This window comes from Mustela nigripes, chromosome 6 (assembly GCF_022355385.1).
Source record: "Mustela nigripes isolate SB6536 chromosome 6, MUSNIG.SB6536, whole genome shotgun sequence".
In the NCBI taxonomy this organism is placed as follows: Eukaryota; Metazoa; Chordata; class Mammalia; order Carnivora; family Mustelidae; genus Mustela; species Mustela nigripes.
This window is the reverse complement of record NC_081562.1, coordinates 98,190,383-98,214,546: the sequence shown is the minus strand read 5'-3', so window position 1 is coordinate 98,214,546 and position 24,164 is coordinate 98,190,383.

The window sequence follows — 24,164 nt, the reverse complement described above, 5'->3', positions numbered from 1 at the left end:
GGTGGCCAGTGGGTTAAAGCCTCTGCTTTCGGCTCAGGTCATGATCCCAGGGTCCTGGGATCAAGCCCCACATTGGGCTCTCTGCTCAGTAGCAAGCCCGCTTCCCTCTCTCACTCTGTCTGCCTCTCTGCCTACTTGTGATTGCTCTCTGTCAAATAAATAAATAAAATCTTAAAAAAAAAAAACGACCTCAGTTTTCTATCTTTTTACTTGATGAAGCCTCCCTTTTAAAATAAAACAAATAGTAACTCTATCCATTTTAAGCAAGCTATCTCCCTATATTAATGCATGTGTTATGTTTCTCTTTGTATGTCTGAAAATGTCTCAATGAGTCTTCTTTATCAACTGGTTATTAAAAATAGAGCATGATTTTCTTCCACCTCGCTGTTCTACTTTATGATGCTTTTAGAGTTAGACCAGATCAGAAGTAGAAACAGTGTACAGATAAGTGGGAGATAAGGATGACATACACAAGAATAAGCACATTTTGAAACTCATCCAGAACCTCAGTAACTGGTCGTGAGCATTCCAAAAGAAGTGCAGGGATGAGCTAATATGTGCCAGCAGGAGTACGACGGTGCTTGCTACAGGGTGTCTGTCAGGGCAGAGAGGGACAGAGCTTGAGCTGCATAAACAAGAGTTCATAGACTTGGGGGCACATTCCCAATATAGAGTTTAGCAGCCAGTGAAGACCCAGAAAATAGGACAAGTTCACTGCTAGAGCGGCTCTTAAAAGCCTGGAGAGAATGATTGTCCACATTGAACTAAGTGGGATGGGAATGCCCGAGTTTCCCTGGGATACAGTTCTAGAAGGGGTCAAAATGGCTCAGTGAGACCAGACCACACCATGGAGGATGCCCAGAGGCATATCTATTTACCAAAGTCATCAGGAAACACCACTGGTGAAAGGGGCACTGGTACCATTTTGTACTGTAGAGACTTTCTTCTGTAGGCCAGGACTGATGGTAAGAAAGACGATCACAGAGTTTGGCTTGAGAGCAATAGAAAAGCAACAGTGAAGAGGTGGGAGTTTATAACTTCCAGAAGCCAAGGGACCACAACTACTATAGTGACCTGCATATCAGAAAATCAGCAGGGGTCTCCACCCCCAGGAAGTTAAGGAGGTGGTTAGTAAAACAGAATGTCTTGGAAAGCAAGAGTTGGGCAGAAAATGGATTTGGATGCAGGTAGCTTTTTCTTTGCATTTCATATCACTTGTCTTGTATTTGTGTATCTTCCTTTTCCTCTCCTTCGAGGTATATTCGTTCTCACAATATAAACATTTCCAGGATTATATTTGACAGAAATGTGTATTATATTATATACACAGCCATATCTGTATCCTCCACCAAACTGAGAAAAGTCTAAGGGATAAAACAAAATCACCAGCGTCCATTTTTCTCTTTATAAATTCTACCTTCATTGCTTGGTGTTTCTCTCCACCATTTCTTGGCACTCTAACATTTTCTGCTTTTATTCATTCATTCAGCTGATGTTCACTGAGGGTATATCACATGCTAGTTTTTACTGGAGACACAGAAGTGAACAAAACAAAATTTGTGCCCTTTTGGCACCTCCATTCTCGGAGAGAGAGAGAGACAGCAGAGAAACAATCACATGAAGTACCAGGCAGTGATTGCTGCTCTGCAAAAATTCAATTGAGGTCAGTGGGATGAGGCACCCTGAGCTGGCAGGGAGGTGTGGTTTTGTCGTATTCTCTTCTCCTCTCTGTTAAACAGTGGTTTTAAAAGGAACAGTTTTCATCTAAGTTTGCGGAGGTTGAAAAAGATTACTAAGGGAGAGTAGTATTTGTGATTTTCATTCATGGTGAAATGTGAGATTCCATCCTTTTTGGGTCCAGGAAGCATTTGAAGAGATCAGACAAAAGAACCTACTTCTTTTCTTTGGACCAGCCCTGAGTCCTCTGCTTATATATTACCCCCAACCCTTGCATCAATATCATGAACGTTTTTATATAAATGATAAAGGTGATAAAAACAGAAATGATCTAAACTTCATTTTGATCCTTATGTCGGAGCACTCACAACAAAGCCAAAGTTTTCTCCAAACACACAGGTTTTTCTATTTCTATGCAATGATGTCTAGGCAAGCATGCAGATAAGTCAACCAGACATCCAAGCTCTAGTCTCCTATTTTGAATTCTGTGAAGCATTTAAACATTGCCAGGGTAAAGGGGATGTCACTGCCAGTAAAGGCTGATGGTACCGGTTGTTTTGCTCAGATGGTAGCAAGGTAGTATTCGCTGCCACTTTTATGATAATCATTAAGAATCTCACATGCTGTTAAATTCGGTCATCACACTAATAGCCTAGTTTAGGCAAAGCCAATGCCACACTGATCTTCTAGTTCAGAGAATGGATATATTGTCTCCAAAATAATAGGTAGAATCAGTGGCTCTTCTTTCTTCCCCTATTCAGCAGCACAGAGCATCTGGTCTGGTTTTCTCTCGCTGTTTGTACAACAGTGATTCTACTCTGAACAGACACACCTGAGTCTTCACTGATGTTTGCTGCTGTTCTGAAGAAGACATTGGGAAGCAATTGAAGAAATTATAGTGGAGTTATTTAGAAGACCTCATGTCCCATGGCATTTTTGGTCATGCTGCCTTTTTCTGATAGCTGTGTAGAAGCGCTAATAGGACAGGATGATACATAACCTGTGTGCCCTGCGATCAGTTAAATGGCCTGGGCCTCATGCTATCATCTGTAAAATGAACCACACAGAAAAAGAAATGGCAAAATCATACTAATCATATGAATTAGGGGACATTCTATTTTGGCAGAATTTACAATTTCCAATTTCAAGATATATTTCAAACTGTAATTTACTTCATTTTTATTTGGAAAATGAGATCATAACCTCAAAAAGACAGTAAACATGTATTGGAATTAGACGAGGGATTTTATTAATATTTGAGACTAATAACATGTTGGAAAGCATTATCGTTGAATCATTGGGAACGCAAGAGTGCTGAGGAAGTCAACATTGCTTGAAAGGCGTATTTCGGATTGGGTCACATGCACGTTGCTGCGGCCAATCGCAGCCAAATCTATGCTCGGTGATGGGAAAGCGAAAGAAGAGAATGCTGGCGTCGAATCCTTCCCTTAAATAGCAGATTGCTTAATGCTCTAACTTAAAATCAGTAAAACTCTCATTTATTTACTCCCAGATAAGGGCTTAAAAACAAAAGAGGGCAAATCTGAGTGTCTGTAAATCAAGTTTTGCAGGGCACCTGAGTGGCTCAGTTGGTCAAGCAGCTGCCTTCCGCTCAGGTCATGATGCCAGGGTCCTGGGATCATGTCTCACGTGGGGCTTCCTGCTCCATGGGGAGCCTGCTTCTCCCTCTCCCTCTACTTGCTGCTCTGCTTGCTTGTATTCTCTCTCTAGTGTCAACGAAGTAAATAAAATCTTAAAAAAAATAAAAAATAAATAGACCTTTGGTATTGCAGTATGAGGTATGAGGAGAGAGGACGCCTTCTATAGTCCTATGATTAAACCTCATGATATTTTAGTGAGTCTTTTAGTTAATGGATGTCTCTTCTGAACTATGAACTTCAGAAGCATTTCTCAGTTTTTGTTTTTGTTTTTTCCTTTCCTTTAGGTGGTACAGGATGGTTAGAATGGTCTATACTTGGCTATTTCCCTTCTTTCCCATGGAAATTAGACTGGCTGGACTTGGTTATTTTCCTTCAGCAGGTGATCTGGGTTTCCCAACACCCCAGCAGGTTCCACTCTGGTTAAATAGTTTCCCTTGAGGGCAGGCTTTGTTAAAGGGAAAGCAGTTTGCTCTGGTTAGTTCTTTTTTTTTTTTTTTGCTATCATTGTTTTTATTACTGTGGAAGATTTCAAACATTCACTAAAGTAAAAGGAGTAGTATAATGATTTCCAAAATACGGAGCATTTCATCCTGAATCATTATCTACATTTACCTACTTCAAATTTCCCCCTTGCCCCTGCCCAAAACACAGGTGGGGGAAGTTTTCTCCATTAGTTATTGAGGAAACCTGGTCAACCTCCAGGAGGTCCATCTAGAGGCGGCCACTTTATGACTCTTCTCCGCGGGAGTTTTCAACTCTCGGAGTTGTTTGTGTGCAGCCTCTAGAAACTCAGCAACTGCACCTCGGGTTTTCCTACCCTGGTTCTCCTTCAGTGGTGGTTTCTGCTGGAGTCCCTACTGCGGTGAGTCGTAACTCCCGTGTCTTCCTGTGTTCATCTCTACGGTGCTGGGGGCAGGTGATTTGTTTGCTTGTGTCCTGTCTTCTCTTAGCCATGAACAGTTACTGATTTTTCAATCTGTTTAGTGTTTTCATTTGTTATAACTTAGCAAGAAATTCCAAGTACTTTACTTGCAGAGCTGGGACTGGAAATGAGGGTGGGTTTTTTTGTTTGTTTGTTTTTGTTTTTTTTTTACATTAATAGATTTATATTTTAGACTAATTTGGGGTTAGAGAAAAATGAAGCAGAAACAGCAGATTCGGTATGTATCCTTTTCCTCCACATATAGTTTCCCATGTTAGTAATTTCCCACATTAGTGTGATACCTTTGTTAAAATTGAATCATTACTGATAAGCTGTCATTTCCTGAGGTACCTAGTTTATGTTAGAGTTCACTCTTTGTGTTGTATATTCTGGAAGTTTTGATAAAGGTACAGTATCCTGTATATATTTCATTACAACATGCTACAGAATATTTTTTCATTGCCCTGTACTTTTTTGTGCTCTATCTACTTAACTTTCACTCTTACCCGTAATCCCCAGGAACCACTTATTTTTACTATCTCCATATATATGTCTTTTCAGAATGTCATTTAGTTGGAAGGATACTGTATGTAGTCTTTGTGGACAGGCTTTTCCGTAATAAACATTCAGGGTTTCTCCGTTTTTTTCCCAAAACTTGATAGTTTCTTTTTATTGCTGGATGATTTTCTGTTGTTAGGATGTACCAATTTATCTGTTCACCTATTATATAACATTTGATTTTTTTCCATATTTTACAATTATGAAGGAAGTGATAGAACCTTTATGTGCAGCTTCTTGTGTGAACATAAGTTTTCAACTCATGTGAGTAAGTATTTAGAAGAGTAACTGATGGATATTGTGATAAGACTGTGACAAATATCGTAAAAAAGACTTCCAAACTGTGTTCTACATGTAAGTGGTCAGACCATTTCTCTTTCATGCGAGCAATAACAGAGTTTCTGTCACTCCACATTCTCATCAGTATTTTGGTGTTGTCGGTATTTTGGGTTTTAATCATTCTAGATGCGCAGTGGTATCTTATTGTTTTAATTTGTAGTTCCCTGATGCCCTAAGATACTGAGCAACTTCTCCTGTGCTTTCATTTGCCCTTTATTTTCTCTTCTCAACTTGCGTCCCTCTTATGTTTTTTTTTTCTTACTATGTTAGCAAGGACTTCCAGTACAGCTCTTAGTAAGGGCAGTGAAAGGAGATAGCATTGCCTTGTTGGTGAGCTTAGGGGGAAAGTATCTGGTTTCTCGCCACTAAATAGGACATTAGTTTTCATTTAAATCAACTTGATTACTTTCCCCTCTATGTCTAGTTGGAAGTTTTTTCTTTTATTAATAATTAATGGTATTACATTTTCCCAATAATTCTTCTGTATTGATATAGTTTTCCATGTCTAACATGTTGTGATGGATTATAATAATTAATTTTAAAATGTTGATACATCCTTATATACCTGGAATCTGTTCCACTTGTTCGTGGTGTATAGCTGTTTTCATACAGGGTTGAATTTTATTTACTCATGTTTTGTTGTAGGTTTTTATATCTGTTTTCATAAAACATCTTGGTTTGTAGTTTTTCCTTTTTTCATGTTGCCATCCAGTTTTGCTATTGGAGTAATACTGACTTCACAGAATGACTTAGAAAGTGTTTGCTAGCTATTTTGGCGGTAGATTGTAGAGAACTGGTATTATTGTTGAAATGTTTGTCAGAATTCACTAGTGAAACCACCTGCCACAGGTAATTTCCTTTAGGAAGGTTGTTAATCACTGAATTGGTTGTTTTAATAGAGATCTGTTCAGATTATACATCTTGTGGGAGTTTCTTTAGATGATGACTTTGAGAGAATGTTCTATTTCATCAAGTTATCAAATTGGTGGGTATAGAGTTGTTAATAGTACTCACTAATGTTGCAATGTTTGTGGGATCAGTAGTGATGGACACTTTCCAAATTCTGATATTTGTAATTTGTGTCTTTTGCAATTTTTTTCTTTGGTAACCTGATTAGGGGCTTATAAAGTTTACTGTTAAAACTGAAAAAGTAGTGGACCATAGTTTGTTTTGGTGAAGTTACAAGTGTTAGCCTGGCTAAAGCAGGAGGTAGAAAATATACCTACTGAAGTTGCTTTAGGAGAACAAGTTTGAGACAGAATGTTAATACTGCAAGTGAGATGTTACTAATTTCATCTTACTAATGACTCTAAGAAGTTGAATTCAAAAAGGAGTCTAGCTGTTAGCAATCAGGGACTCACTGAAAGAAATAAAACACATGGGGCACCTGGGTGGCTCAGTGGGTTAAAGCCTCTGCCTTCAGCTCAGGTCATGATCCCAGGGTCCCGGCATCAAGCCCCCTGCTCAGCGGGGAGCCTGCTTCCTCCTCTCTCTCTGCCTGCTTCTCTGCCTACCTGTGATCTCTGTCTGTCAAATAAATAAATAAAGTCTTTAAAAGAAAAACAAAACAGATTTTCTAGAACAATCAGCATGGAAATTTGGGACTGTTTCTTATAAAATCATAACATCAGTTTGAGAAGGGCAGTGAATAACATTTTACTACTTACAGTGCTGTCTTAGGCAAAGAGAACATAAAAGAAAGCATGTTTATAAAATTCATTCCTAATATATATGCATTAATTTAGTTCTTAATGAGTATTTTCATTTTGACATCCCATTTCAGATTTTGTATAAACTGGTCAAATTAACAGAGCCTAGAAAAACTGAACCAACTATCTGAGCTACAGCCATCCAGAAGACTTCACATAACATGGGTTAAAAATAAATGTTATTTTTATAATTCATGGAGAATTTGGTTGATTTCTGCAACAGAAAAGAAGTTGTGTAGTTTAGGATAAGGGACAAAGAACCATTAAAACTATTATTTCTCTACAGAAATTCTAACCTTCCCAATATTTTAGGTATACTGTGCATTTTTTTGTCATTAAATAATGCTATCAAACTGGATACATATGATCTTCTTCATGTTGTGAATTAGACCACATTTCTAGACTCAAAATTTTAGAGTCTAGAAAACTTAACAGAGGTAATTTTCTAGCTCCTAGGAAAGATGAGGAAAGGCCTAGGTCTTCTGATAATACAGTTAGTATTTTTAATTACACTAACTTTTTTGAAATGTGCTATGCATTAACTATGTAATTTTACCTGGTTTATACTTATATTAGTCACTTAAATAGCAATACAAGAGATGAAAAACTCCTTCATAGAAATACTGTTATTGTTAACTTCTTCATTGTTTGAGAAGACCATAAATCATTCAGAAACCAGACTATGTGTGATCATAAAAAGCACATAGATCACCTTGATTTTTAGAAAATACCACTGCATCTTCCTGATCTGTGTCGTAAATGACATTTAAGATACAAAGGAAATACTAGCATTTCCTTCTGCTCTGCACACACATTCTGACACTTGATTTTTATTTTCATTTGTTTTCACCTCCAAGATTTACATATCCTCTGAAGTCCTTATATAGATTAAAACCTTTTAGAAGACAAAACTTTTTTTTCTTTCAACACATTCACCATGACTTCAAGAACAAATGGTAGATATGTAAAATTTTTAATTCATTAAGTGACCATATAAATGTAACTTTCACTTTTCCTACCTACCAAGATTGTTTTTAGTTTTGTTAAAATGGTACTAATATATGCAGAGCCTAAACTTAAATTGTATTTATTTCTATGCATGAGAATTTTGCTTCTGTTTAAGGGGTAGTAAATGAATAGCCCTTCTTGTGTTCTATATTGACTTTTTTGGAGATTACCTATTACTATAATATGTATGTATCTATCAGACAAAAACAAAAACACAGTTCTGACCTCAGAGTTCTTACATTATAGAGTGATTTTAGTAAAAAGTGGGTATGTGGATAGTTGTTATTATTAATAAAAACTTTTAACGGAATTTGATAAAATTCATTAATTCTCCAAAAAGGAAATAATTTCACTCTGCTTTATATTCATGAAATTTAATTTCATGGTTATCTGAAAAGTTCAAACCTGTCAGTGAAAAAATGTCTTCAGCCTAATTAATGTCAAATTTTGAAATGTACAGTCTATGCTTTGAATACTGATATTTCTGGCTAAGAATAACAAACGTAAGACTTGGTAGAATTTAGGGGCCAATGTATTACCTTTTAGTTTCAAAAAATATTGATCCATACTTGAAACTTTTATGTAAGTCTTCAGTGCTGCACCACTGCTACTGAAATCCAGTTCCAAGTGACTATACCATTGCTCCATTCTAAGAGGAGGTAATTTGTCTCTATTCCCTATAATCCAAAATGTAACCGTTCACCTGAAGATTGTTTGAGGGACCCCTGAGGGTTTACTCATGCAATCTCAAAATGATCGTGCTTTCAACAGCAGAAGGAGACATATAGATACTCAAGTCCATTTTTCCCCCAAATTTTTCTTCAGAATGCATAATGGACTTATGTGTATATGAATAGTTGTCCCATAAAAGGTTAACCTTATGTTTTAACTATCAAAATATTCCATTGTGCTGAACAAATTGTTTTTGTTTTCTGTAATTGGCTACTACAATGTTTTTCAGAGTTTTTTTTTTTTTTTAAATATTATCATGTACAAATCCTCCTTGTGTGTTGGCTTTTCTAGTTGGTCCATGTTTTTAACCTTTGATCCTACGAGTCTTGTTCTCTCTCTAGAATTTAGGGATGTCTGCTTTGTCCTTAAAATCCAATTAAATTAAATTCAAAACTATTATATTGAGTTAGGAACTGTGTTCAGTCTGAGGCCAAGTAGGATAACAGTACCCTATGAGTTTCCCTTAGGAATGGACAAAAGAATATGAAAGGAGGCATGGAAACAAATAATTATTATAAGTTAGAGATGTAACAGAGTTAGGAAAATATTTGCTTTATGCAACTAAATGATGACCTTGTGACTACTCTACATAAGAAAAGTTTCATGTTTATGTGCTACCAATAACCATCTGATTATCTTATATAAAGCCATAGTCTATAAATATATATATTCCTAAACTTAATTTCATTAGGAGTTAAATTGTTTCCTTATTTTCTCCAAGTGTTACAGCTTGAAATATATCACTTAATTTAACTGACTCCTAAGAGTACAACATACTTTAATAAATGGGTCAAGAGCTATTTTTATGGTCCTCTTTGAAGCCAAGACTGTGAAGTCACCTCTCTTCAGTGACTCTGAAATTTCTGAGAAAACTTTACAGATGAATTAGAAACCCCACATATGTGCCATAATTTCCTGATAGTAGACATCACACTGAAAACAGAGCTCAGCTGCTACATTTAATTTTGGAAAACCTCAGATAATATTGAATATTGACAAGAGTTGGAGATACGTGTGTGTGTGTGTGTGTGTGTGTGTGTGTGTGTGTGTGTGTTTATCTATATATATGGAAAACATGAGAATGAGAGCCTTAGACGATTATTTTTTATATGGTTTATTGTGGTGGTTGTTGTTTGGTCTTCATAATATCTTCTTTTCTTTTTTTTTTTTTTAAAGATTTTATTTATTTATTTGACAGAGAGAGATCACAAGTAGGCAGAGAGGCAGGTAGAGAGAGAGGAGGAAGCAGGCTTCCTGCTGAGCAGAGAGCCCAATGCAGGACTTGATCCCAGGACCCTGAGATCATGACCTGAGCTGAAGGCAGTGGCTCAACCCACTGAGCCACCCAGGTGCCCCCATAATATCATATTTTCAAAGTACCATTCTGGTTCTTATTTTCTTAGCTATTAAAATATTATTTTTTGGTATTATTTGACTTTAGGACTATTGACTTACTAAACTAGCTATATGGTCTTGGATACACTGTTTAATATTACTGGTAAGAGTGAAACATGTTGTTTTGTTTCTGATCATGGGTAAGATGGTCTGTATTTCAGCATTAATTAGGGTGTCGGCCATAGCTTTTGGTTTCAATTTTGTTTTTGAGATTTAATTTAGGAGGTTGAGAAAATTTATTAGTATTCTTAATTACTGAGCAATTTTATCATGAATATATGTTGCATTTTTTCAAGTGCATTCACCACATCTTTTGCAGTTAGCATATAATACTTCTCTTTTAATTTTAATGGAATAAATTAAATATGTAGAAGGGTTTTTTTTTTATGTTAACAACTTTGACTTACTCTGGGATTATTTTGTTCAACTAGCTTCTTTAAGATTTTTTTTTTTTTTTTTTTTTTTTGCGAAGTAATCTCAATACCCAATATGGGGTTTGAACTCAAATCATGAGTCACATGATTTACCCACTGAGCCAGCTAGGCATCCCTCCACTAATGTGGAAGTTTATATCCTAGATTGGACTCCTTTTTTCCTTTTTCTTTATTGCATTTGGTGCTAAGCACTAATTAGCTTATGAGACAACTTCTAATAAGTTGTGTTTTCCTCAATTATTTTTGAGGTTTTTTATTTTCAGACCCCTGATCCATTAGAAATAGGTTGTATAATCTTCAAGCATGTGGAGATTTTCTAGATTAATACTACTTAGTGGCTTAGAATTGGATACTACTGTAGTACAGAACAAATTCTGTACAAATTCTCTTCTAACAAAATGTGACTGTTTTGTGGCTCAGTATATGGCTTTTATCACTGAGTATTTCCAGTACATTTGAGAGAAGTGTGTATTTTACCAATATTCAGTGTGATGTTATATAATATCAGTTGAGTCAAAATGGTACAGCTCTTCCAATCTGCTATATATTTACTGACTTCTTTTGCCTAATTAAAGACTGGAGGAAGGATATTAGTGAGATCAACTACTAATTTTTAAAGTGGTTTTTTAGTTTGGTTTTTTTTTTTGAGATTGTTATATTTACCATGTATTTATTCTACCAGGCATTGCTACCTATTCAGAACTCATTTTCTATATGGCATCTTTTCTTTTCAGTCTAAAGAAATTCTTTTCACAGACTTTATTTAGCAGGTCTACTGGAGATAAATTCTTCCACATTTTGTCTGAAATGTATATATTCATTGATCTTTATCTGCTATTTACAGTTAGTTCTCTTGAAAGCCCCTCAAAATAAATCTTAATGCCTAATGTGATTCTTTTATCATAGTATTTCCATTTAGTGTTTTTGAAATTTCCATCTCTTTATTGAAAAACATTATTCCCTCATGTTGCTTACTTCTCTAAATTATTTAACATGTTAATTGTAATTACCTTAATCCATTTCTGATAATTCCAAAATCTGGACATTTCTGGGTTGGATAGCATTATTATGATAGTAATATGTTTTCACATTTCTTAATATTTCATTACATGTGAGGGGCTTTGTATAAAAAAACTGATAAAAATTATTTCCCATAAGAATGAGACTCTTTGGGGGTACCTGGATGCCTCTACCTGGGTTAAGCCTTTACCTTCAGCTCAGCTCAGGATCTCAGGGTCCTGGAATGGAGTTCCGCATCTGGCTCTCTGCTCAGCAGGGAGCCTGTTTCCCCTTCTATCTCTGCCTGCCTCTTTGCCTACTTGTGATTTCTGTCTGTGAAATAATTAAATAAAATCTTAAGAAAAAATGAGACTTTTTCATCTGCCAAGTTACTCATCTGGTATTGAAGGGTCGAGTGCCTGATACATTGTGTAAGGTTCAGCCACCTGTTAACTTTCTCCTGTTCCTCTGCATACATCCTTACTCTACCAGGCCCCTTGCTGTCCCTTGACAACAAGTGGCCCTTACTTCTCCTGCCTCAACTCCAGGGACAGACCATAATTTCCCATGTTTAAATTTCAGCTCTTTTCCTCTTAACAGCATTTAGGGAAGTATCTTCCTCTTCTCACTTCTCTGTTAGAGGTTAAATCCACCATAGGTCTCATCTAGCAGGGGACTTGTTACTTTTCTGTATTCACAGGGTTCATATTCCCATGTCTGTTTTCTAATGGTGTAAAATAACTATGACTTTAAGTATTATTTGTCTTGAAATAATTACTGGGTCTTAAATGGCATTCTTTAGTGATTCTTTACTAGGCTGGTACTATTTTAAAATGGCACTTGGATATCTGGTCTTAAATTAGTTGTACTTGAAACTACTGTGAAAATCAGTGTATCAGTACTTGTGCTAAAATACCCACTGTGGGTATTTTAGTCACTCCTAACTGCATCCCCCCAAATATAGTTTCCTTGAGCAAACTGTTGGGAATGGAAGAAGAAGAAAAAGGAAAAGACTGTATACTGGGAAATACAGGCTTGTGTTTTCTAAGGAATCAGGCAATAAGCCTTCCCAACTGAGTCTAATAGACACTGAAAAAAATACAGAGTTGATAAGTTTGGGGCCACTCCATATAAACATTCATTCCTGCTATCAGAGTAAAAATAAGAACAAGTCATCTTAGAGGAGGTCATTGAGTGGACAATTCTTATATCTTTTTTTTTTTTAAAGATTTTATTTATTTATTTGACACACAGAGAGAGAAATCACAAGTAGTCAGAGAGGCAGGCAGAGAGAGAGGGGGAAGCAGGCTCTCCGATGAGCAGAGAGCCCTATGCGGGACTCGATCCCAGGACCCTGAGATCATGACCTGAGCTGAAGGCAGAGGCTTAACCCACTGAGCCACCCAGGTGCCCGACAATTCTTATATCTTGCCAAATATGTGTTAATTAAATTACTCTGATTATATACTATGCAAATAGAAAAAAAAGGGACAATCACCAAAAAACAACAACAAACATATAAAGGACATTGGGGTGTATCTGCTTGACCACCAGAAAGACCTGTCAATCTGAGAAGAGGGAGCCAGGCCATACTTTAGAAAAGGTAGTTGATTAATAATCAGAAGACAACATATTTTGGTGAAGTCCCATTGTTTTATTTTTGCTTTTGTTTCCCTTGCCTCAGGAAATAGATCTAGAAAGAAGTTGCTATAACCAATGTCAGAGTTTACTTCCTGAGTTCTCCTATAGTACTTCCATATTCTCCTATGGTTTTATGTCTCACATTTAGGTCTTCAACCCATTTTGAATTAATTTTTGCGTATGGTTTATGAAAATGGTCCACTTTCGTTCTTTTGCATGTTGTTATCAAGTACTTTGTCAAAATAAAACCTTCTGCACAGTGAAGGAAACAACAAACTAAAGGAAAATTGCAGAATAGAATAAGATATTTGCAAGTGACATATTTGATAAAGGGTTAGTACCCAAAATATATAAAGAACTTAAGAAATTTAAAACCCCAAAATGAATAATCTAATTAAAAAATGGGCATAAAAATTAAAAAATAAAAAGGCAGGAGACATGAACAGCCCTTCTTCCAAAGAAGACCTGCAAATGGCCAACATGCACATGAAAAGATACTCAACATCACTGATGATTAGGGATATACAAAATGACAATCAGCTATCAACTCAAACCTGTCAGAATGACTAACATCAAGAACAGATGAAATAACAGGTGTTGGCAAGGATGTGGACAAAGGGAACCCCTCTTGCATTGTTGGTGGGAATGTAAAATGGTAGAACCACTCTGGAAAACAGTATGGAGTTTGGTTAAAAAGTTAAAAATAGAACTACTGTACAATCCAGCAATTTTACTACTATTTACCCAAAGAGTCCAAAAATACCAATTCAAAGGGATATGTGGAGCATTGTCTACAATAGTCAAATGACAGAAAGATTCCAACCATCTTTCAACTGATGAATGGATGAAGGGGTGGTATGTGTGTGTAATTTCATTATTTTTATGGCTGAGTAAAATACAATGGGATATTACTCAGCCATAAAAAAAAAAAAATAGAACTTGCTATTCACTGTGACATGGATGGAGCTAGAGTACTCAATGCTAAATGAAACAAGACAGTCAGAATAAGACAAATACCATATGATTTCAGTCATGTGTAGAATTTAAAAATCATGTAAGCACAAGTAAAGGAGAGAGAGAGACCAAGAGACACTCTTAACTATAGAGAAAGATGGATGGTTATGAGTGGGAATGGCTGAAGTGGTGATGGGGATTAAGAAGGGTACCTGTCATGATGAGCACAGGGTAGCTTACATAAGTGTCAAGTCACTATAAGGTACACCTGCAGCTAATATTACACTGTATGTTAAATAGCTGGGATTTAAGTAAAAACTTAAATTCATTTTTAAGTTACTTTTTTAAGTTCATAGTAGAACACAAATTCATGAGATTCAAGCAAAAATTCATAAGGAAAGAACAGAGATGAGAGGAAAAGAATGTAAGAGGAAAAGGAAGTGAGTGAATAAAGCAAAATTTAAATTATTTAGTAATAAAATGATGCATTCATGTAGTTATTGTAAATGAGGCAGAAATTGAGCTTTCAAAAATCAGAAAGACACTAATGACTGAAAATAGTGTGGACGAAAAACATGGCTGTTAAGGTGGTAATATTTCCAGAATAAGAGTTTTTTCAGTGATAGATGATAGAACAGTTGGAACAGACAAATGTAAATCATAATTTTGAGATGAATGTAACATTTAAGACAGTTTTTGATTTTTTTGTAATAATAGTCTTACTTTATTTTAGAACATTTTTAACAACCACAGAAAGAATAAAGAATTATTCTTACCATGTAGAAATAATCCTGGTTTTCAAGTACAAAATTCTACAAAATTGTCACCATATCAAATTTATATTTTCAAATAGAAATTACTCTAATTTTATAATCAACATAATAAAGACTATTGTGTTCACTATTCAGAACCTAAAACAATAGCTTCAATATAGTAGTTGTTACTAAACATTTATAAATGAATAGAGTTTTTGTTGAAAGGACCATCATTTATAAAAGCAAGAAAGGAGAACACATCTGTAATTATACTGCAGCTGTAGTCAGTATTAATTTTTGATCTCTAGCTTCCCAGACTTGTGTTTATCATAAATGAGTATGTATATTTAGAATGAGACTATATCTACACTAAAATCCATATTTAGTATGATTTGAATATATTCCTCAATCCTTCTAAGCACAATATTTCAGAGATTCTCAAAGCCCAGTCTAGGTTGAAAGAGTTCAGGATGTTTCACTCCAACTGTGGTGGAGCCCAAATATTTGAGGAGCTGAACAAAAACCACTGAATGGGCTTCCCCATTGTTCTCTGATCTCACACATGCTTGAAAATGAAATCTGGTGTTTTCCTCCAAGGGAAAACATGAATATGAGTGTCCTCCAGCAACTCTGAGTTACATATAAAAATGTTTATTTTGGGGGGACCTGGGTGGCTCAGTGAGTTAAGCCTCTGCCTTCAGCTCAGGTCATGATTTTAGGGTCCTGGGATCGAGCCCTGCATCAGGCTCTCTGCTTGGTGGGGAGTCTGCTTCCTCCTCTCTGCCTGCCTCTCTGCCTACTTGTGACCCCTCTCTCTGGCAAATAAATAACTAAAAAATCTTTAAAAATTAAAAAAAAGAAAACTCACTTTTTTTTGGATAACTATTTACCTTGCCTATCTTATAAAGGTGTAGAAGAATACAGTAGAATGCCCTATTTGAAAATACATTAGAATGTAATTCATTTTAGAATAATGATTATCAGTTCCCAGAAAGAATCCTTCTACGATTCTCCATAAAATATGGCATACACAGCTTCATCAGGCACAGACCTGTTTTACTGCTCTCCCAGTGAAATGATCTGTGTAACTTTCATAAAATGTTATACTAAATATTCTTTATGCTAAAAAATGATTCTTAAGTTCCCAAACCATACAATGTGTAAAACATCAATGATAACATAGTGCCTGAGTTAATCTGATATGAATCATAGCATTATGATCCAACACAGTGTGCATCTCTCACAGGTGCACTATGAACGGCATTGCAATTTGCAGCCAGTGGACATATTACTCCTTGATTTACCGATGTACATTTTATAGTTAGAGGATTAATATCTTAATTCTGCTTAAACAAAAATAGCCATATTGGTAGTGGTAAGAAATGTTTCTTATTGAAGTGTGAATCAAAGCAGGAGGTAAAATGAAGTGGTGATCATTTCAGTTCTTTTCTCAGGACATTGTCTCTCATGGTGATGGAAACGTACTGCAAGAAGTACTGGAATGGTTTTATATGTAATTTATCTCCGTGTGGACTTGTTTAATCCGAGATGGCTGAATTGATGAATGCACACACTAGAATACAGTCCACACCAACATGTATCTTTCTTTGTGTGTCTCTACAGTAAGAGAGTGAATGAAAAGACTGAGGTGGGAAAGTATCAAGTTCTGTTAATAAAGACTTGGAGCATGCACAGAACTATAGATATTTTTAAAAATTTTATCTTTTAAAATTTTTTTCGGTTTTCCAGAATTTACTGTTTAGATATTTTAATGAAGAAACATAGAAAAGTATAAGCCACTTGAATGAGAATTATAAGCACCAATTTCAATATTGTTTATAGCTGAATTTGGAAAGAAGTATTTAACCTGTATCTATAAAACATACACATGTGCGATAGGTCTCCTAGGGTGCTCACGGAGAAAGAAGTAATGTACTGGTGTTTTAACTTGAAACCTAGTTCAATAATAGGTAGTAACTTAAAACTTTCCTCTGTCAACAAAGAATGATTTGGGCTATTTCCTGAGTATACACACCACCTAAAAATTTGTTTAAAAAAAAAGAAGTGTAGCAGGGCACACAGTATTTTCTCTAAATTAATGAAATAATGTGGTACCAGAGAAGTGACCTTCATTTGTTTTTTTCATAAAGTATTACTCAGAGAAATTCTATTAAATATTTTCTACCCATCTTTGTAGCATTATATTTTTGGTAGAAATATTCCTAGAAACATACACTTTCGTCTATTTGGCCCAATGATCGTGACACTTAAAAAAAATTACAGTTGTTAGGTTTATTTGAATTATTATCTGCATGTAGCAGCGTTTAGACTTTTACTCATAGACACAAATCTGGTTGAACTCAAGATCATTCGGTAAAGCAACTGCCTTCCACTCAGGTCATGATCTCCAGGTCCTGGGATCCAGCCCTGCATTGGGCTCCCTGCTCAGTAAGGAGTCTGCTTCTCCTCCTCCCTCTCCCTCTGTGTGCTTGCTCGCTTGCTCTCTGTCTCTCAAATACATAAAACCACAAGCCAAAACCTTCTGTGAGGCAGTCTCATGATCTCTAAAAATGCAAGGATGTAAAACTCAGGTTAGGAAAACCTGAAAGCTAGTTCTTACATTTTTAGTGTTGTTACTTCATGTGTTTGCAATGTGTGTGTGTGATGCAAATTAAAATCATACAAAAATACCTACTGTTACATAATCATAATATGTATGTAAAATTATTTTTACATAATACACATGATACCTAAATATTATGGTTAACTTTACTGGGAGATAAAAAATGAGAACGCTCCTATATATAAAATACTTGTTGAGCAACAGGCCACAGATTTGAAATTTCAGCAGTAAAGTATTTTTCATTTGGGTTAAAGTACATTTTCCAAAACTTTCATCAAAACCAATTTACTCTTGTTACCCAGCATCCCCCAACATAGTGATATATTAATAAATAATGAAAATTACCATGGATTAATGTATTTTAATCTAGTTTTATTTAGCCCGTGCTTGATGAGTGAATGGTAACTATAAGAAACAGTATCTGATAAATGTGCCAAGGTCATAGTGACAGAACAAATGCTGTACTGATAAGAAAAAAAGGATTGCAATGAAGTGTCTGTCAGGAGCTGAGATTTGTATCCAAGCTTTGTTTTGAGAAACAAGATGAACACACTAGGGTATACCTTCTGCCTGTATAACACACACATGTGCATGCCTGTGTTCACACATGTGCTTATGTGTGTGTACACATACTTTTGATCTTAAAATCATCTAAAATTCTTTACAAATGTATAACATGTAGGCCAGTTAAATTCAATAGGGTATATACTTTTGTACATATTTATCAATATATACATCTAGTCTAGTAACATCTGAACTCAAATAACTTTATGGTCACTAAATGTCAACATAATAAAAAATAAAACCACTTTCTGATTGAGACCTAATACTCCGTAGTATATATGGACAACATCTTTATGCATTTTTCTGTTGAAGGGCATCTTGGCTCTTTCCACAGTTTGGCTACTGTGGCCATTGCTGCTGTGAACATTGGGGTACAGATGGCCCTTCTTTTCACCACATCAGTATCTTTGGGGTAAATACCAGTAGTGCAATTGCAAGGTCATAGGGTAGCTCTATTTTTAATTTCTTAAGGAATCTCCACACTGTTTTCCAAAGTGGCTGCACCAACTTGCATTCCCACCAACAGTGTAAGAGGGTTCCCTTTTCTCCACATCCTCTCCAACACTTGTTGTTTACTGTCTTGTTGACTTTAGCCATTCTGACTGGTGTAAGGTGGTATCTCATTGTGGTTTTGATCTGAATCTCCCTGATGGCTAATGATAATGAACATTTTTTCATGTGTCTGTTAGCCATTTATATGTCTTCTTTGGAGAAGTGTCTGCTCATGTCCTCTGCCAATTTTTTGATGTGATTATCTGTCTTTTGAATGTTGAGTTTGAGGAGTTCTTTACAGATACTGGATATCAACTCTATGTAGTGTCATTTGCAAATATCTTCTCACAGTCCGTGGGAATGTTTGTTTTGTTGACTGTTTCCTTTGCTGTGCAGAAGCTCTCTGTGTGTGTGTGTGTGTGTGCGCGCATGCGCACGCTAAGTTTTGATCTTGATGAAGTCCCAAAAGTTCATTTTCACTTTTGTTTCCTTTGCCTTTGGAGACATGTCTTGAAAGAAGTTGCTGTGGCCATTGTCAAAGAGGTTACTGCCTATGTTCTCCTCTAGGATTTTTATAGATTCCTGCCTCATGTTGAGGTCTTTTATCTATTTCAAGTTTATCTTTGTGTATGGTATAAGAGAACTGTCATGTTTCCTTCTTCTATTCGTAGCTGTCCAATTTAAGGGAAAAAATTCTTACTCTTAGGTAAAATAAGATAGCTCATATATAGCACACCATATTTGAAACTTATGTTCCCTGTATGTGTCTCAATAGTTATCAGAGTTCTGATCTTCAGAGAAACTTAGGTGAGATAACCTTAAAGTCCTCAGATTCTAATTACTGAATATAAATAAAACGTAAGCTTTGGTGTTAGTATTTTTCAGTGGATACCATGATCAACTAATCAACTACTTTAGATGAACTAATCTGCTTCTTTATGTTTTTACCGGCATTTTTTTTTTTAATATTTCTTTATTTATTTGACACAGAAAGAGAGATCACAAGTAGACAGAGAGGCAAGCAGAGAGGGGGAAGCAGGATCCCCACGGAGCAGAGAGAACAATGCGGGGCCCAATCCCAGGACCCTGAGACCATGACCTGAGCTAAAGGCAGAGGCTCAACCCACTGAACCACCCAGGTGCCTCCTTTACCAGCTTTCTTGAAAGACTGAGGCCACAGGTGGAAAATTTTCTCTCTCCTACCCATTGGGTGAGATAGCAAATTACCTCATGTACATACTTGGCCTTTGATCTTGGAACACTAGGACTAAATTAGTTTAGAAAAATAATTATAGTCTAGACAAAGCTAAGGTTCTTGTTTCCTAAGAGTAAAGGAATAATAAAGCAAATTAATTCTAATATATTATTTCTGAAGCCTACATGGCCAGAGGTATGACATAATCTATGTTTAAATTTTAAATTTTTTTTTAAAGATTTTATTTATTTATTTGGCAGAGAGAGAGAGAGAGAGAGATCACAAGTAGGCAGAGAGACAGTCAGAGAGGAGGAAGCAGGCTCCCTGCTGAGCAGAAAGCGCAATGTGGGTCTCGATCCCAGGATCCTGAAGATCGTTACCTGAGGTGAAGGCAGAGGCTTAACCCACTGAGCCACCCAGGCACCCCTTTAAATTGGTTTTCAAAAGTTTTTTTTAATAGAGCTAAAACATGACACAGACACAAAAAAAAGTCTCCATTTTTAGCATCAGATGAAACTATTTGTATGTGTATATCTTCTAGACCTCACACCCATATCTGGGCTAAAGAAAATGTTGAATAATGATTTATTAAAATAAAAGAGAAAAAAATATTTAAAACTCTAGGAAAAAAAATTCACCCCATATAACCTTCCCTTTTCTAAATTATGTATTTTAAATATTAAACTCAGTCATTATTCATATTAATTTTGCTTTTGGTCTCTAGGGACCCAAGAAATAAAAACTGTAGGAAAAAAATTTAAGAGACAAAGTAAGACTTTAGGAGAATAAAAATAGAGTATTTGAGACTTTTCTTCCAGAAAAGCATATTTGTGTTCTTTATCTAAGCACACCACTTGTTGAAGGCCCAACTGCATAATTTGTAGGACCCAACAGAAAATGAAAATGTGGGGCCTTGTGTTAAATGTCTAACACATACTAGACAACCACAGCAGAGCATGAAACCGAGTGAGCGGTTCTCCTCAGCTTCTAAGTCACACACTCATGAAACCTCCTACTTGGGTATTTTCCATGTCATTGTTTCTGATTGTAAAATGGCTTGTCAATTCTTTGCCTTCTTCCATTTTATTTTATTTTTTAAAATATTTTATTTATTTATTGGACAGAGAGAGATCACAAGTAGGCAGAGAGGCAGGCAGAGATAGAGAGGAGAAAGCAGGCTCGCTGCAGAGCAGAGAGCCCCACGAGGGGCTCGATCCCAAGACTCTGGAATCATGACCGGAGCCAAAGGCAGAGGCTTTAAACCACTGAGCCACCCAGGCACCCTGCCCTCTTCCATTTTAAAACCACACTAGCTCTTCTTAGAAAGTAGATGAATATTGATTAAAAACACTAAACATGTTCGTAATTTTTGATGTGAAAGAAGAAGAATGTTATAATCTATTTGGTGAGTTTATTGGTTGGCAGATATATTCAAGAATTATCCTTGGTTAATTCATTATAAATACTGGCTGAAGTAAAGCCAATGATGATCTTCCTAGTTGAATTGATGTCAGTTGCTCTGTAATTGATTTATTTAGATAAAATCATTTAGCCTTTGTCTATTGCACTTAAGACAGTATTTTATCTAATACCACTGCAATGTGGACTAAGTTTTGTTAGGTACCCACTGACAAATTGAGACCAATTATATGTAATAAAGAAATGCACACTGTAATACTTATATGCGAACTGTTAAATTTGAGTACAGGCAGAACATGTGAGTAAATTGAGAGTAAGTAAAGGTCACTACTGAAAATGATAGATTTATTTTAAATTAACATGGGAAAATTATCCCTTTATGGCCCATAAAAATAAATTTTGCCTATATTTGAAGTGTATCTGTAATAAGTTATCAATTTCATAATTAAAACTTCAAAAACAAATATGTATACAGTGCATTGATTTGTTTTTTCATATTTAATATACAACAGGTATATGCATGGCACAAAAAAAATGAGGGATCATAATTGAAAGCCAGAGTCCTAGCCCAGCCCAGTGCTTCTTCTCACCAATCTGTTACCTCCATATCACTGAGTAACACGGTCTGTGTTCTTTATTTATCTTTAGAAATTTTCTTATTACTTATTTCTGCGATGGCTAAGAGTGCCGATCAAATTCACCATCCTGTCACTACTAGTATCATTTAAAATTTTTTACTTCTGGGATATTTAAAAGATACATTGTAACTTCTATTTTTTGTCCTAACTGGTTTACATGCTGCCTCTTGATTTGCCCCTCAGACGAAGAAATTTCTTCTGTCTACAGTTCTTTCTCCTTCCCAACCTTTTCTGGCAGTTACAGTCTTTGCTTTCATGTTGTCTAGGTTGATTAAAATTTACACTGCTGAATATCGAAGTTTCCTGCCAAGATGAAAAGTAATAAATGTTAAAATTCTCTGACTTAGAACCATGCTACTTGCACAGCAGTAGTAGACTGATGGCAAAGTTGTTTCTGTGTGGGTCAGTGTCCTAGCTCTGAGCTGCTCAAGAATGGAGCTCACATCTTGTTGAAATGGACTCTCCTTATTCATCATCAAGGTCTCAAAAGTGTGATTTGTTACAGTTGTTTTATATTTGAATCAGGTTTGTCTTGTTTGTCTTTTTCCAGAATTTCTATTTCATCTTTATGCTTTCCTTCTCGATTGAAGTCAAGTGAGCTTTCTTTAGCATGGATGATTTATTCCATACATATTTTTTGGTATCTAATCAGTTCCTTTTCTTTAAGATGATTTTTTCCTTTAGATGTCACTCAACTTATGTTCTTATTTTAATGTTATATATTTTTTTAAATTTATTTTTTTCAGCGTAACAGTATTCATTGGTTTTGCACCACATGTTATATTTCAAGGTCTCCTTAGTGCACATACCAAGTTACCATTTCCGTTTTGCTGGAACTCTAGGTGAACGTCACTGTTTTGGGTACAGCCTTCCTTTATTTTACTTTTCACTTATATTTCTCTTATTAATATATTCAGATAGCATCCTTAAAAAGAAATAAGGATAGGGAAAGAGGCAGGCAGGAAGATATGCAGAGTGTGGAAGACACAGGAGGACAGAAAATTTAGGAGGTACAATTTCTGTCTGGTGGTCTTGGTAGACAGAATTTTGGGTTCCAAATCATATTTTACAATCAAAATGTTAAAGATACACCACAATTGTATTTGTAGATTCCACTCTGATGAATATCTGATGCAGTTCTCTTGTACTTTCTCTCTAGAAACTTAATGCTCTGCATTTCAAAGTTATGTATCAAAGGGAAAATTTATTTAGTTATATTTTCCACCTATTCTCAAGGGCACTGAGCAGTCCCATTTATTGTGAAATTTGTGGGTTTTTATATTCCCCTCAGCTTTTATAAATGCCTTCTCTTCATGCTGTAGGTATTTCTCCTTCTCCATTCCCCCCCACCTCTTCTCCGCAGCTCAAATTCATGCCATTCATAAATGGACACTATTGGAATGCTGCATTAGGCTACATTTCTCTCAAAATCAATCTCTCCTAGTTTTTTTTAAAACTCTGAATAGAATTTCCTTTTGGGGGGACATTTTTTAATGTTTTAAACTTTTAAATTTACATAATGAGTATACAATTTTATTTTATTTTAAAGTGTTTATTTATTTATTTGACAGGCAGAGATCACAAGTAGGCAGAGAAGCAGACAGAGAGAGAGGGGGAAGCAGGCTCCCTGCCAAGCAGAGAGCCCAATGTGGGGCTCGATCCCAGGATCCCGGGATCACGACCCCAGCCGAAGGCAGAGGCTTTAACCCACTGAGCCACCCAGGTGCCCCTAATTTTAAAACTCTCTTTCCCACCCCATCCTACTTTTTTTGTAGTTCATTTTGTATAATATTCAGCCATTATATAACCAATACATTCTTTTTTTTTTTTTAAGATTCTATTTATTTATTTGACAGACAGAGATGACAAGTAGTCAGAGAGGCACTGAGCAGAAAGCCCGATGCGACTCGGGGCTCAATCCCGGAACCCTAGGATGACGACCTGAGCCAAAGGCAGAGGCTTCAACCCACTGAGGCACCCAGGTACCCCTAGCGAAAACATTCTTGAGTCATTCTGAAAGTAGGAATTTGAAATGTTTAAATTTTTCTCTTGAAGCCTGTAATTCTAATTGTTTTTATTGCTTTTATGCTATTAGTTCTTCTTGGTCTTTCCTTACTCTGCTGCTGATTTGCATCATGTGTGTAGCAATAAGAAGATAATTTGGATTCTGGAAGCAGCATCTACCATAGGATCTCTCATTCTTTCAGGAATTGTGATAAATTTCTGCTGAAGCATGTAGTTCTCCACTGACATAGGTAAAGTCTGTCCTCTGGGTTATTTCTGTCCTCTATGGAATCTAAAATGGCCAGACACAGGATACAGGAACGAGTGTGAGTGGAGGGGTGTCACCTATTCCACTTGTTCCATATATGGACTTCCTAGAAGCACTCTCAATCCCTGCTCCCTACTACCCCTAAGCTTTCTACCTCTCTTGCTTTTTTCCAGGGCT